The sequence below is a fragment of the Microcaecilia unicolor genome, chromosome 12 (genome assembly GCF_901765095.1).
Source record: "Microcaecilia unicolor chromosome 12, aMicUni1.1, whole genome shotgun sequence".
Taxonomy (NCBI): domain Eukaryota; kingdom Metazoa; phylum Chordata; class Amphibia; order Gymnophiona; family Siphonopidae; genus Microcaecilia; species Microcaecilia unicolor.
The window spans coordinates 13159262-13175717 of NC_044042.1; the positions used below are offsets into that span (position 1 = coordinate 13159262).

Consider the following 16456-nt stretch of genomic DNA (forward strand, 5'->3'; position numbering starts at 1 on the left):
AAGTACAGATATAGCACAGTCTCTCACTCTTCCTGTCTGGTCATTACAGCAACGCTCCCAAGTCCAGGAATCATGGACCAGGGCTCCAGAACACTGTCCCATGGACTCTCTCAATCAAGGTGCCAAGCGTCCCCCTTAACGAAGACCATGATGCCATTCTTCCCACCCCCATCCTAGGTGCTGTGAAAATCAGCCTCCTCCTCCTCCCTAAGCTGACTCAGGAATCGAATCGGGGCCCTTCATCACGGTTTGCGCAGCGACCAGTCCAAAACCTCACATCACAGTACAACCTGCACTGGTCAAGGACTGCCACGCCTGGCGATTCCACTACCCACGAGACGTCACATGATGAGCGGCCGTCAAGATCTAAGGCAAAGTTTCAGCATTTCATAGATCAGTGGTCTTCATTCATTTTTAAGTTGGGGCCACTTTGGATTCTAACGAGCTGAAGGAGAGCCACCAAATATCGTCCCATGCGGGGCTACAGCACTGCTGACCAGTGTGTGCCAATGACATCCATCCCCTCCATCCCACCTTCAACCTTGAGGGGGCATCCTCAAGGTTATGAGCATTTCCAAATGTATTCTTCTTTTGCCAACTGAGAGATATGTCTTGTCCTTCAAGCATGTGGCTCTTCCCCCCACACTCCCCCCATTCACTTTCCACTTTCTGTCCTGAGCCTGGGTAGAGAGGCAGAGTAGCAGAAAAAAAAAATCCCAGAAACATAACGGGGAGGCCGCCATTGGCCCTCAGGCCTTGCAAGGAAGAAAACTGCTTTAGAAAGATAGTAACATCATGAACCCAAAGGAAGATGCCATCTACAAAATATTCCCTCAACTAGACCACCCCACGTTCATGGTCTTTTAAACTTGTGCACACTTATCTACGCCATAAAAACATGCTCAAAATACTGGGCAGCCTAAAGGTGAGATAATATGCAGCCTTCCAAAATCTACTTAAAAAAAAAAAAAAGTAAAAAATGTAGATGAGGAAGTTTCAGAAACTTTTACAGAGGAAACACACTGCAAACGATACATGATAAAACAGACAGCACAGATGTCTTAAACCCAAGTTTCTATTTCTACAGAGAGAGGGACCAAAGTTGTCCTCATTATACACAGAAAAAAGCAACTTACATATTAATGGGAAAGGCCAGCACAGGATCTAAAGTTCCTCGGAGCACAATGTGTTTGAGCGTACAGTAAAGTACTCTGAAGGTCAGAACAAAGCTACCAAATTTGGAGCCAGTGATGAGTGGAAAACGTCCCTGAGTGACACTTTGCCAGCAACTGGTCTCACATGATCTGCTCAGGAACTGGTTCTTCCCTCCAGCGGACGTCCCCAAGGATTGCTGCTCTCAGAACAGTGATCCTCTGCAGCAGGGCTGCCTGTCGTGGAAGGACCTGGACAGCCCTGGGGAATTAGCTGCACCCCCCCCCCCCCCCCCCGAGGGTGAAACTATACCCAGACTTTCTGCAAACAAAAGTGAAGCTCTGTGCACATTACAGGAGCTGATGGGGGCGGGGGGGGCATCAAATGCTGCTGTCTGTCAAAGTCACACACTGTGACCTGTCTCGCAAGCCCGCTTAAATGGTAAGCTCTCTGGAACAGGAACTTGCTGGTCTGTAGTGAATGTGTTAGGTAAAGCCCTGGTTCAGTGCTGCTACAAAAATACCCAGACAGGTCACATGCGAAGCCTGTTCTCAGGGTGGAGGAAAGGAGAGCAGATAAGACCGTGAGGCCTTGTTTAATCCTGTTTCATATCAAAAGGGCCCAACTGTGCCTTTCACACCTGCAAACAAAATCTGAATAAACACAAGACAAAAGTCAAACATTATCCTTCAGATTTAAGGCTGCGGCAGCTCTGTGGCAAACCAGGGAACAGCCCCGTACCCAGGGGAGCTAAAGAAAGATAGAGAAAGATGCTGGCAGAACCCAGATGCTAAACAAAAGTACACAAGGCCGGGATGTGCTCCCTTCTAACACTAAACAAAATGCAGCCTTGTGTCTCAAGGGCTGGGGTCTGAAATGCTGCTGCTGGCACCTCTGGAAGAGGGTCCTCTCCTTGGACAGATCTGGCTGAAATTTGGCACCACCACTGGAACCTCATGAAGGCATACTCCTACCAAATTTCTGGAAAATCCACACAGACAGTGCCCCCTGCCCTCCACCAAGATAGCGAGAGATGCCACTCGAGTCAGAGAAACCCTTGTTCCCTCCTGCAGCACTGCTCCTAAAAGGCTCCAAGGACACCCTCCAAGGAGCAGAGGACATTAAAGAATGGGACCCTTCCCCTCCTCCCATTAATCTCACCTAATAAGAAATAGCATTATTTATGATCTTGGGGTGACAGCAGAGGCAGAAATACTGAGGAGGTAAGGCACTAAATACCACCCGGTCCAACCCTTCTATCCATCTGTGCAGCTAGGCCTCTTCTTCCCCCCCCCCCCCCCCCACCCCACCCTCTGTGTCTGTCCCACAGAGCCCTTGGTCCTCTCAACATAAACTAAAACCTACAACGTGATAATATACTGTCCCACTCTGCTCATCTGCATAAACCTGCAGCAGCACCACAACACAGAGATCACTACTCATGTCTCACATCATGGCTGAGGCTCACAAAAAGGCCAAGTGTCCTTAAGGACGAAGGGCCGACCCGAACAGATAATCAAGAACCTCACAAACCTAAAAACAGAACCAGTCCGAGACAGCAAGCAGAAACGACAATGGTATTAAAATCCAATCTTCAGTCTACTAACCAGAATCAGGCAGAAACAAGAAGAAACCTACCAAAGCAATCTCAGGATATGAGGCCTACCCCAAGAATATGAGAGAGGCCTACCCCAGCAAGCTCAGGTTATGAGAGAGGTCTACCCCAAGAATGAGAGAGGCCTACCCCAGCAAGTTCAGGTTATAGAATATGAGAGAGGCCTACCCCAGCAAGTTCAGGTTATGAGAGAGGTCTACCCCAAGAATATGAGAGAGGCCTACCCCAGCAAGTGCAGGTTATGAGAGAGGTCTACCCCAAGAATATGAGAGAGGCCTACCCCAGCAAACTCGTTATGAGAGAGGTCTACCCCAAGAATATGAGAGGCCTACCCCAGCAAACTCGTTATGAGAGAGGTCTACCCCAAGAATATGAGAGAGGCCTACCCCAGCAAGTTCATGTTATGAGAGAGGTCTACCCCAAGAATATGAGAGAGGCCTACCCCAGCAAGCTCAAGTTATGAGAGAGGTCTACCCCAAGAATATGAGAGAGGCCTACCCCAGCAAGTTTAGGATATGAGAGGCCTACCCTAGCAAGCTCAGAATAAGAGGAACTGGATCACACACGAGCACTCCGGAGAACTATGGCACGCAGTAGTATTTATTGCAGAACTAAAATCACCCAACGCGGCTGCATTTCAGTTTTCGCCTGCATCAGAAGTATGTAAATCTTCAAGAACCAATGGCAGCAGTGTTGCTGCAAAAACAGCATGAATTAATTGCACCTAATTTGGATACAACACACTCAGTCCTATGCCTGCATCGCAGGGACAGAGACTCATCAAACAGAAGGCATTAGCTTCTCCTTAGAAGGCCACATCGAGTGAATTCAGATCTTCAATAAATATTTTTATTTGACATACTACTCCGAGGTGTTTATATATGATCTAGCTCCTTTTCGGACACCCTGAAGCATTAGGACATTTTATCAGTCTCACTGAGACTGGCTTGAATTCATGGCTTCTAGCAATGTTTCCATGTCCAGCATGAATTATTAATGTCCACGGCAGAACATTAGGAAACATGTAATAACTACCCCCTCTGCTCCCCTCCTCCCCCCCCCCCCCACAAAAACCCACACATTACAGTAACACTTTGATAAAGCCCAATTCAGATTTGCACGCCCAATGCCAATCAGCTACATTTTAGAAACATACACGCAGCCACCTCTGGTGTGGATGAACCAGTAGTAGTACTTTGAGCACAAGGAGAAGAAATTAAATGTTACCAACAATACCAAAGAACAGATAGAGGTGAAAGTGACGGAGAGGGGGAAATAAGGCAACGGCTTCCAGATTACGCACGCCACCTTGGCGAGAGGAGAAGCAATCTGAATCTGCATCCCAAAACTGCCAGCTGCCTTGTTCTGCTTTTCCCCACAAGCAAATGAAAATAATCTTCCTGTCTAGAGAAAATGTTGACCGCTATCCAAAATGAGAGGGGCTGCTGGAATCCCCCAGCACGGCAGCTTAGCAGTTCCTAAAAAGTAAGGTCCATTCTCTAAGGATTTCTCTTTCCAGCCACCAGCTGAACATAAAACCATCTGTTACCCAGGCCAATAAATTAACACATAAGGGCCAGCCACTAGACAGCGCACCGTTCAGAACTTTAGAACGGATGAGCTATACCCCTCCCGCGTGGTCAAAGGAAGGTCAAGCAGGACTCTGAAATGCATGTTCTGCTCCTATCATGCATGCCTCCTATTCCAAGGCAGGTTCATGTACCAATGACAGCCGGAGCACGGGTAAGTCACGCGCCAGGCTCCTGCAGGGTTAAGGGTGACGGCAGCTGCCCCCACTGCAGCTTTTCCCGGGGATTCACGTCTCCGGCATGTTCTGGCGTCCAGAATGTAATGAAAAAAAGGAAGAAACCCCTCAGAATGCCAAAAGCTTCTCTCACAGCTGCAAGAGCCCCCAGATAAAATATACGTTTCCTGTCCCAAACCCCCCTTCCAAAAAAACCACAAGATTTACAGATGTTTTAGAGAGAAAAATATAACAGATGATGGGACTGTGACAAGAGTTCAGTTTCCCTCATTCCCTCTCCCCCCCCCTCACCATTCCATATCTATAATGCGAAGAGGTCCCGCTCCCCATCATCTGCCCCCTCCCTCTTCGGCCAAAACTGTGTGACCTGTCCGGTGATACCCCAGACAGGACTCGGAAGACACCGCTGTCAGCTGTCATCCTGGGAACATTTCAAATGGCACAGGCTGCAGGGATCTGAATTATTGATTTCAATTTATATAACTCATCTTTCCAAAATAGCTCAAGGCGAGACAGAGCAGTTTGTTATAAAACCAAATGCATAACAATAAAACACATTCAAAACACCAGCCAAAGCTATCAATCAGCAGGAATCTCCTTCAGTAAATATTACAGACAAGTTATGGAAGTGGTTTGCAATCCCATTCACAGCATAACTGGGCCCGGCTTGTAAAGGTAACCAAAAATCAATGGGAAAAATTACCCGGTCGGAGTATTCAAGTACAACAGATCTCACACTGGACCAGCAACCAGAGCAGAAAACCGAGAACTGCTCAATGTCAAACCTCAGCCTGGTTTAAAACACCTCCAGTCCGTCCTCCCACAGGAATCCTGAACTTTGGCAGGCGGCAGGGAGGGGAGATGGAGAAAATAAATCATTACTGCCTCCTCTCTCATGTCACAGCGTTTAGCAGTAGCAAATACCAGCCAAGAAAAACAGAAATCCCACCATATGACCAGCTTGAACAGTATGAAACCATTTTTAAGCGCCCTCCGCGTTGATCTGGACTTTTAAGTTCATCTAATGAGTCGAATTCTAGTTGCAGTCCAGAAAGCTTCACACTGTGCACCACTGGTCTAATTTCCCAACCGGTCATAGTCTGGATTTGCGCACGCAATTTAAATTACTTAACAAGCCAATGGGCGCCGATAATTGCCACTCAACAAGCAGTTACCGACACTAATTGGCAGTAATTAGAATTTACGTGCACAACTTGTACATAAGTATTGCCATACTGGGAAAGACCAAAGGTCCATCGAGCCCAGCATCCTGTTTCCAACAGTGGCCAATCCAGGTCACAAATACCCAGCAAAATCCCCAAAATGTTCAAAACATTTTATACTGCTTATCCCAGAAACAGTGGATTTTCCCCAAGTACATAATGGTCTATGGACTTTTCCTTTAGGAAGCCGTCCAAACCTTTTTTAAACTCCGCTAAGCTAACCGCCTTTACCACATTCTCTGGCAACAAATTCCAGAGTTTAATTACACGTTGAGTGAAGAAAGATTTTCTCCGATTTGTTTTAAATTTACTACATTGTAGCTTCACCGCATGCCCCCTAGTCCTAGTATTTTTGGAAAGCATGAGCAGACGCTTCACATCTACCTGTTCAACTCCACTAGGCATATTCTGTAAAATGGTGCATGTAAATTCTAATGCATGCTGCCAAAAACTGGGCGTGGAATGGGCAGACTGTGGGCTTTCTGAAAATCTACGTGCAAGTTATGTGTCTAACTTAGGCGCCAGTATTTACACCCAAGTTTTACTTGGGTAAATGAACAGACCTATAGTTGGGCATAGGCATGGCCGCTAGGCATATTCAATAAACCATGCTTAAATCTAGGCACAGTTTACAGAATACGCCTAGGCGGAGATATTTTCTGTGCCGATTTTTCGGGTGCCATATACAGAATCAAGTCCTATACGCTACTTCTCAACCGATGTGTTGCCCTCTTTCCCCCAACCTGGCATGAAGTGCCGCTCCCTTTGAAACCAAACCACCACAGTGTCTGTCCTCCTCGGCTTAAAGAACCAAAACTTGATTCAGAGATGATACTTCCTTATTAATTAGACCTCGACGCTTCTCAGAACCCTTCTGAGAGTGGAGACAGCGCCAAGACGATAAAACAGCCGCCCCCAAGCTACAGACTATCATTGGCCATAATCAGAAATCGAGAAGTCCATTTCCCTTCAATTAATTAAAGTATTTAAGATTTTATAAACCACATTATCTAAAATCCTAGGCGGAGGACAATAAAAAAAAACATACATAACATCTTTAAACAGAAAAAATCAAGAAACAGACAAAATACAAAACGGTTAACAAATGAGGGAGAAGATACAGAAAGTGCGTAAGTACATAAGTAAATAAGTATTGCCATGCTGGGACAGACCAAGGGTCCATCGAGCCCAGCACCCTGTCACCGACAGCGGCCAAAAGAACAAGCAATTTGTCCCGCCCATCCTAGAAATACTGTATTATTCCCTCGTCCATTCAATAACATTCTATGGCTTTTTCCTCCAGGAAGCCGTCCAACCCTTTTTTTTGAAGACCGCTACGTTAACCGCCTTAACCACCTTTTCCGGCAGCAAATTCCAGAGTTTAACTACGCGTTGAGTGAAGAAAATTTTCCTCCGATTCATTTTAAATTTAAAGTGCCAGAACTTTAAAATTCCTCCAGTCTTCCATGTGCACCACTTGCAGTCAGCTGCTCACCCTTTCCAAGAACTGGCAAGGCTACAAAACATCTTACAGAGAAATTAAACACTCTCTCTCTCTCTCCCCCCCTCTTTCCCTCTCTCTCACTCTTTCCCTCTCTCTCACTCTCTCACTCTCTCTCACTCTCTCACTCTCTCTCCCTCTCCCCCTCTCTCCCTCTCTCTCTCACTCTCTCACTCTCTCTCTCTCTCCCTCTCCCCCTCTCCCCCTCACTCTCTCACTCTCTCTCACTCTCTCACTCTCTCTCCCTCTCTCACTCTCTCTCCCTCTCTCTCTCTCTCTCCCTCTCTTTCCCTCTCCCTCTCTCTCTCTCTCACTCTTTCCCTCTCTCTCTCTCACTCTTTCCCTCTCTCTCTCTCACTCTCTCTCTCTCTCTCTCCCCCTCACTCTCTCACTCTCTCTCCCTCTCTCCCTCTCTCCCCTCTCTCCCTCTCTCCCTCTCTCACTCTCTCTCACTCTCTCACTCTCTCTCTCTCTCTCTCTCTCTCTCTCTCTCTCTCTCACTCTTTCCCTCTCTTTCCCTCTCTCTCTCTCTCTCTCTCTCTCTCTCTCTCACCATAATCCCCTCCCTCCTTCCCTTTTCCCTGCTTCTCTCCCCTGTTCTTCCCTGCCTCACTATCTCTCCACTCCTTATTACCTACCTTAGTCTAATTATGTTTTATATAATACTTTAAATCATTGTTAACGTCATGATTTTGTGATTTGTTACTATGTAAGCCGCACGGAGCTTGCGATGAGTGGGAATTGTGCGGGATACAAATGTAATAATAAATAAATAAATATATTCATTTGTCAAACTCCTGAAATGCAGCCCAGGTTGCGGCCCTTGAAGACTGAAGGGCAGAGGAGGATGGGGAGAGAACTGCACTTATAAAAAAAACCATGACAAGGATCCCCCCTCCCCCAATAAAAAAAATAAATAAAAAATTCAAGCCTGCTCCTCTCTGATCAGACAAGAAAGATCGAAATTTGTAATAAACACTGGCTAACTGCCAACTCACTGCGATACCTCCTGGTAATCTGAGGGGTGGGGCCACAGAAAACGCTTACAACTGTGAAAACTCCCACAGTCCAGTTAGGGTTCCAAGGATTTTTTTTTTTTTTTTGGGGGGGGGGGGGGGGGAGAATCAGAATCCTTCAGGCTTTGGCTCTCCATCTAGTGCGTCACTGCTGTTCAAACCCTTCAAAAGGAAGTGGAAATTCCACCTACCCCCCCCCCCCCTTTTAACTTTAAAAAAAATGATACAGCAACAGACCTACGTTTAAACATAGACGTCCATAAACATTATTAGTCCTTCAGACCTATCAGGTACTGCACAGCATGGATCTAGGATCCGTGAGGCAGTTCTGAACAACCCAGACTGGTCACTGTCGGACACAGGATGCTGGGCTCGATGAACCTTTGATCTGATCCAGCAAGGCACATCTGGTATTCTTAGGTTTAAATCCAGTCCGCACTGATCACCACAACTAGACTGCTTTTCAGGATACACAGCATAAATATTCACAAAATATTTTGCACAGATTAGGCCCAAGAAAGGGCTTAGCTGGAGAACAAGGCCAGTGCCAGGGGCAGACCTCTACGGTCCATACCCCTATCATGGCTAGACAGTTAAGTCAATGCTGGGCAGACTTCAGTCCGTGCCCTGATCATGGATGGACAGATAGGCAAGTGCTGGGCAGACTTCTACAGTCTGTGCCCTGAAAATGACAAGGACAAATCAAGATCAAGAATTCGCTTCACTGGCTCCCTATCCGTTTTCGCATCCTGTTCAAACTTCTTCTACTAACCTATAAATGTACTCACTCTGCTGCTCCCCAGTATCTCTCCACACTCGTCCATCCCTACACCCCTTCCCGTGCACTCCGCTCCATGGATAAATCCTTCTTATCTGTTCCCTTCTCCACTACTGCCAACTCCAGACTCCGCGCCTTCTGTCTCGCTGCACCCTAAGCCTGGAATAAACTTCCTTAGCCCCTACGTCTTGCCCCATCCTTGGCCATCTTTAAATCTAGACTGAAATCCCACCTCTTTAACATTGCTTTTGACTCATAACCACTTGTAACCACTCGCCTCCACCTACCCTCCTCTCCTCCTTCCCGTTCACATTAATTGATTTGATTTGCTTACTTTATTTTTTGTCTATTAGATTGTAAGCTCTTTGAGCAGGGACTGTCTTTCTTCTATGTTTGTGCAGCGCTGCGTACGCCTTGTAGCGCTATAGAAATGCTAAATAATAGTAGTAGTAGAGGAGTAGCCTATTGGTTAGTGCAGTGCAGCTCCTTGTGACTCTGGGTAAGTCACTAAACCCTCCATTGCCCCTGGTACAAAATAAGTACCTGAATATATGTAAACCGCTTTGAATGTAGTTGAAAAAACCTCAGAAAGACGGTATATCAAGTCCCATTTCCCTTTCCCTTATGACATCACAATATCAGAAGTGAGCCAAGTATCAGGCAATCAAGCCATTGTGACATCACTGATGAGGTTGGCTCTTATTGGTGGACTGAGCCTCCACCTACCCTCCTCTCCTCCATCCTGTACACATCAATTGATTTGATTACTTTATTTTTTGTCTATTAGATTGTAAGCTCTTTGAGCAGGGTCTGTCTTTCTTCTATGTTTGTGCAGCGCTGCGTACGCCTTGTAGCGCTATAGAAATGCTAAGTAGTAGTAGTAGTAAGAATACATATGTAGTATTACATCATACCTTATGAGTTTATCTTGTTGGACAGGTCTTTATCTGCTGCCATCTACTATGTTACTGCATTTTTCACATTTTTCCCTCAAGGGGCGTGGCATGGGTGGAGAGTGGTTTTTCCCTCAAGGGGCGTGGCATGGGTGGAGAGTGGACCAACTAGCATGGTACACTTACCACATGCTAACTGGCTAATGCAGAGAGTCAAAGCGAGACCACCTCCTAAATAAGAGGCAGGAATTATTTCTGCATTAACTACAAGCAGGTACCACATGTTAATCCGAATGTTAATGAAAGACCTGCAATAAAAAATAAAGGGACGCCCTTTCTTGATGCAACGTTAAGTTTTAGGCTTGCCGTGCGTTAAAATCCTACACTATAGCTCGTTAAACCCAATAACAATGCCTTTTAGTAGGGGGGGGGATTGTGACTGTGATAAAGATGTACACAGAAGCTGTTAAACGCAAGGCCCCTACTTCCCTCCCCCCCCCCTCAAGCAGAGAACCTGAAAAGCAAAACTAAGATTAAAGCAAAAGAGTAAAACACACTTTTACCAAAAACAGCCAAAAATCTGAGCGCATCCTTGGTCCCGGCCTTCCCTTCAGGACACAAAGGCCTCACAGACCTGGATTCACTAGACACTGACCATTATTTTAACACTGGGCTACAACGAGGTCACTGCTGCCAGGGTAACTTAGACCTTGGAAATTCCAACCCTCATTGTGAAGTTAAAATTAAATATTTAAAAAGGTCAGGTAAACCAGGCAGGCGGATAGAAGCAAAGTGGCCTTCAGCGTCTTTTCTCTGCACCTGGGACTTTTGCACCCTTAACAGCCGTAACAAATGTCACATGAGAGAGATCCCTGCAGCAGTGGGTAGGGGGTGGTGAGGATGGCATCCCTGCCATTGTGAAACAGTAAAATCTAGAGGTGGGAATAAGGGTACACATGTACCATGCCAGGAACCACCGCTCAGAGTGGCTGTAGAGTACAGCTAAACCCGTGGCAGCCACAGTCCCTCTGTTTAAGGAACACCCCCCCCCCCCCCCAATATAAACGAAAGTGATCAGAGCTAGGGGCCAGGTTCCAACTGGGTCAGAAGGTGAAGTGTGGAGGAAGGCTGAACCCAGCCAAAAGCAGTACATTTCACAATGAAAAGCAAACATGAGTACCTCCCTCCCCCCCCCCCCCCCCTGTTCACATGCAGGTGAGACAGCCTCCTCGCCAACCCTCATTCAATTCTCTCTCCTACTTAGAAGACTGGCTTTCCACAAATCTAGCTCCCCCACAGCAGGATCAGTGTGTAATTTATGGGCAGATTAATAAGGGAACAATGCGTTTCCAGCTATCACAAACCCTCATCCTAAGACTGTAAGATCACCAACAGTCTAACACCACAAACTGTAACTCTGCCAACATGCCTCCTCCGAGCGCCAGAATGCACCCAAAGCACTAAAAAAACAGAACTGCATTTGAGCAAGGATGTTCAATATGTCAGAGCATGGATGCAATGTAGGGACAGCACACTTAAAGAGTCAGGTCTCCACTCCCCCTTCTGGCATGATCTTGGATCACGGGGTGGGGGGAGGGGAATAATATTGGAGTGGACCTACAGAGCTTCCTCTTGCTAAGTCAGGCCTCTCACACGGCTATCAGAATCACTTAGGAACCTCCCCCCCCCCCCCCCCCTCCCCACTTTCAGGGATTGTCTTAACAGCCCAACTGTCTTCCAGGAAACAGGAAATGAGGGCGGGACCAGAGGTGAGAGAAGGGAAGGCTGAAGCGCCAAGCCTGCACGCTTTTCACTGCTGCTGCTGCCGCCGTAACCCCGACGAGGTAAGATTACTTTTAAAATTCGGAGGGAAGGGGCCTGGAACTCGAAGGGAGGAGAGGGAGGGGGGAATGCACCACCTGTAAAAAAAAAAAAATTTCAGCACCCCCAATCATTTTGAAAATTTGGCTCCTATGCCTGTACCCAAAGCTGTTTCTGAGCTGAAGGTGGGGGTTGGAGGGGGTGGGACACAGACACATAAAGACATCAGTACAATCTCAAATCCCTACTATGGAACAGAGCCAAGGTTAAAATGAAGAGAATGAGGAAGGAGCTCCTTGTGGCCCTGGAGGATCATCTGAGTCCTGTTTTTTTTTTTTTTTTTTTTTAAACCCCACTAAGCATTTTTTCCACCTCCTACCACCAGACAAAAACAGGACTTGAATTGCAAACACCACCATGATCTCAAACTCAACAGGCCTGGAAGACGAAAATGGCAGAAATATCCCAGTTCAGATCAGTGAAGACCCGCAGGGCAGTCCAACGGCCTACCCAGGAACTTCTGTTGCCAAGCGTTAACCATTCTAAAATGTTAAATGGCGCTCAGGCCTCCAGATTTCCTTCTGGGAGTCTCTACATTCCAGTAGAGGGAACCGATTTCTCATAAAAGCCGGGTTTCACCAGCGGCAGCAGACACCATACAAACTTTCCATTCATTGCTGGAAGACACTGCAGTACAGTTTGCTAAAAAGGCAGAGACAAAAAGACGGGAAACCACAGCTAGTGAGATGGAAACAACTTGAACATTAATAAGTGACTTAAGTGCTGTTAGATTTTGACCCACAAGGGCCTGATGTCTTGGATCTCAGTAGCTGGCACGAAGAGAGCTTTAAACAAGCCAAGAAATCTATTTTCCTCTCCTTCCAATAAACTCAGGCAAGCACATTACTCGGAAGAATATCGTTTTGCAGCTGACTCTGCATTTTATCATGTGAAACAAAAAAAATACACCAGAGACTCTTGAGAGAAGTTGTTAGAACACTTCCTAAACTTCTCTGTATTTTTTTAACCTTCTGTAACAGCTTCAGTACAGAGGGTGGGCGTGGAAGGGTCATCTTGTCGGTCACCCGTGGATTTATCTATCGGGCAGAATTCACTGCACTTCTGCTCCTGGCTTTCCTCAGGCAATCCTACCCCTGCGGCATCTCACAAGGCCAAGCCTAAAACCGTTTTCTGCCAACCCTCTTCCTCCCTCTAATGTAAAAATAATTAAATATAACATTTTTCAGTCCCTGCTGCTGTTTTATGGTTTACTAGCCGTTGAGCCCGTAAAAACGGGCTAGTATAGGACGGGGGGGGGGGGGTTGAAAGGCCCCCCTCCCCCGCCCGCCGCAAGTCCCCCCTCCCCCACCGCCGCCGGGTGGGGGGAGTGGTGGCGGCGACCTTGGGGGGGGAGCGGTAGCGACGGCGGTTTCGTCCCTCCCCTTGCGCAGTACAGACCCTCTCTGTCCCGCCCCGTCATCACGTATTGACGCGGGGGCGGGACAAAGAGGATCTTTACTGCGCACTTGCGAGTGAGTTCGGTCACTCGCCGTTTATATGTTTGACTAGCCATTCAGCCCGTAAAAACAGGCTAGTATAGGACGGGGGGGGGGGGGTTTGAAAGGCCCCTTCTCCTCGCCGCTGCAAGGCCCCCCTCCCCCGCCACCGCCGGGTGCGGGGAGTGGTGGCGGCGACCTTGGGGGGGAGCGGTAGCGACGGCAGTTTTGTCCCTCCCCTTGCGCAGTAGAGACCCTCTCTGTCCCGCCCCGTCATCACGTATTGACGCGGGGGCGGGACAGAGAGGGTCTTTACTGCGCATTTGCGAGTGAGTTCGGTCACTCACTGTTTATATGTTTGATTGACTCCATGTACTGCCTTTAGTATATGTTGCCTTTCCTGACACAGAAACACTAGTAAAAAAAGGCCCGTTTCTAACACAAATGAAACGGGCGTAGCAAAGTTTTCCTCAGAGTGTGTATGTGAGAGAGAGAGAAAATGAGTGATACAGAGTATGTGTGTGTGAGAGTGTGTGTGAGTGTGAGAGTGAATGTGAGAGACAGAGAGTGAGTGTGTGTGGGGCTCCGAGTTCCATGACCCCCTCCTTCCCTCCGAGTTCCAGGCCCCCCTTCCGTCCCTCCGAGGTACAGTAGAAACATGATGGCAGATAAAGGCCATATAGCCCATCCAGTCTGCCCGTCCTCTGTAACCCTTAACTCTTCCTTTTCCTAAGCGATCCCACGTGCTGATCCCACGCCTTCTTAAATTCTGACACAGTCGTCGACTCCACAACCTCCATCAGGAGGCCATTCCACGCTTCCACCACTCTTTCTGTGAAATAATATTTTCTTACATTACTCCTAAGCTTATACCCTCTTAATTTCATCGTTTTCCTTCAGTTGAAAAGGGCTCATTAATGAGGTAAACATCTCTGTCATATCTCCTCTCTCCCTCCTCTGTTCCATGTACAGCAAAGTGGTTTATATCCTACGGCAGACTGAAAGGAATGCAAAAAGAAGCAGATCGTGTAGAAATGAAATGTAATTTATTTAAACAATACAGCAATATTTATATGAATACAAACAGCCCATATAAATATTCATATAAATATTGCTGTATTGTTTAAATAAATTACATTTCATTTCTACACAATCTGCTTCTTTTTGCATTCCATCTTGGAGTTTGCAGACCATCTGCCTTCGTGCTTTCTTAGACTGAAAGGAATAACAGCATAATGACAGAAAAGACGAGAGAGAGAGAAAGGAGACCAGAAGGTCACTGTAGACAACTCAAAGCATAAAAAAAGCTCATAAGATCTATCATCAAAGACATTTTGTAGCATGGGAGGAGACACAGACACTGGCATCAGCCCGATATGCAGATGATCAGATTTTCTCTGGATTTGATATTGGGGTGGATTTAGGCATGCAAAGGTTAAAGCTTGCTCTTAACAGAAATTGCTGACTGGTCAAGTATATATTCTTTTCCCAAGTCCAAAAACCACTACTAAATGGACTTGGGGAAAAATCCACAATTCCAGGAATAACATGTGTAGAATGTTTGTACGTTTGGGAAGCTTGCTGGGTGCCCTTGGCCTGGATTGGCCGCTGTCGTGGACAGGATGCTGGGCTCGATGGACCCTTGGTCTTTTCCCAGTGTGGCAGAGGAGTGTGGTAGCCGTGTTAGTCCACTCTTAAGGTTATCAATAGAAATCAAACAAAATAAAACATGGAAAAGAAAATAAGATGATACCTTTTTTATTGGACATAACTTAATACATTTCTTGATTAGCTTTCGAAGGTTGCCCTTCTTCCTCAGATCGGAAATAAGCAAATGTGCTAGCTGACAGTGTATATAAGTGAAAACATTCAAGCATTACTATGACAGTCTGACAGGGTGGGAGGATGGGGGTGGGTCGGAGGTATGCATGGGGACATCAAAGCATATCATTGATATTCTAACAGGATGGGTGTGGATAGGTGAGGGGTGGGGTGATCAACAGAGAAATACAGCTTTATGGTTTATAATGGGCTAGGAACCGATCTGAGGAAGAAGGGCAACCTTCGAAAGCTAATCAAGAAATGTATTAAGTTATGTCCAATAAAAAAGGTATCATCTTATTTTCTTTTCCATGTTTTATTTTGTTTGATTTCTATTGCTAACCCAGTGTGGCATTAACTTATGTATTTATGTATATTAGCCTTCCTGGATGTTTCTTTCCTCTGCGAATGAATGAATATCTTTCCTATTTTTAATGGTGTTCTCTTTCTTTTTCTAATTTTCTTAACCTCATTTTTAGCCTGAACACCGCTCTGCTCTGCCTAGAAAGTTAGAAGCAATGTAGCAAACCACAAACAATGAAGTCTGCTCCACTCTCTGCCAAAATCCCAAAGGCCTGAGTGAAAAGATGGGTTTTAGTGCAGTCTTAAAATTTCTTTAGGATTCCAGGCGCAGCGGAGCGGGAGGGCAACCCAGAGCAGCGGTACAGTGCAACGAAATGCACAGCGGTGAGTGGCGTCGACTCCTGCTCACGAGACAGGGGAATCGTGCTGTAGGCGCAGGAGATGGGCAGGAGAACAGGGAGTGATTAAAGAAAGCAGGTAGGAGGGAGATCCTGCATGCAACGTGTTGTGGGTTAAGGTGAAACTTTTGACTTGTGTTCCCTGTCGAACAGAAAGCCAAGGGTAACGAATCATCAAAGGTGTAAGGTGGTCGTATTTCGTGACATCACACCAATTGTGTTTTGAGCAGTTTTAAAGTTGTTTGATCAGTGGTTTATAATAAAAAGGTAGGATATATGGATTATTGCAAACGAGAGGCTCGCTGCTCTGGTTAGAAATATAAAGAAGAAAAGAAGATGTATACCTGTTTGGTAGCTATTTGCCATGACAATGAAACTAAACTAGGAATTTAAATATGGCAGAGGTTCTTAACCACTGGTGCCCATCAGGGCCACCAAGAGACTGAGCCGGGCCCGGGATAGGGCTGCCACTACCAAAGTGGGGGACACCTTTTGCCCCAATTCCCTGCCCCCCGCCGCAAATCCACATACCTTGGCTGGCAGGGGTCCCCGTCCTGCCAGCAGACTTCCTCCATCGCTGTTCTCCGCTGCATTGCCTGCTTTTCCCCTCACATCGCATACGCTCGGAAAAGCAGCCGCAGGGCAGGCAATGCGGCGGAGAACAGTGCTGGAGG

General features: G+C 46.7%; 1 protein-coding gene across 2 annotated transcripts in view; it reads right to left on the reverse strand.

The window, feature by feature from the left end:
* The window catches only part of SLC16A1 (solute carrier family 16 member 1), an 80655-nt gene that overhangs the window by 37591 nt on the left and 26608 nt on the right, over positions 1-16456 (reverse strand). Inside the window, exon 1 of one of the 2 annotated variants that reach the window (XM_030221693.1) lies at positions 5236-5303. The exons of the other annotated variant lie outside the window; for it this stretch is intronic. The gene's annotated coding sequence lies outside the window, so the exon portion shown is untranslated. Of the gene's footprint in view, positions 1-5235; positions 5304-16456 lie in introns of those variants that run through there. 2 annotated transcript variants of the gene reach the window in all.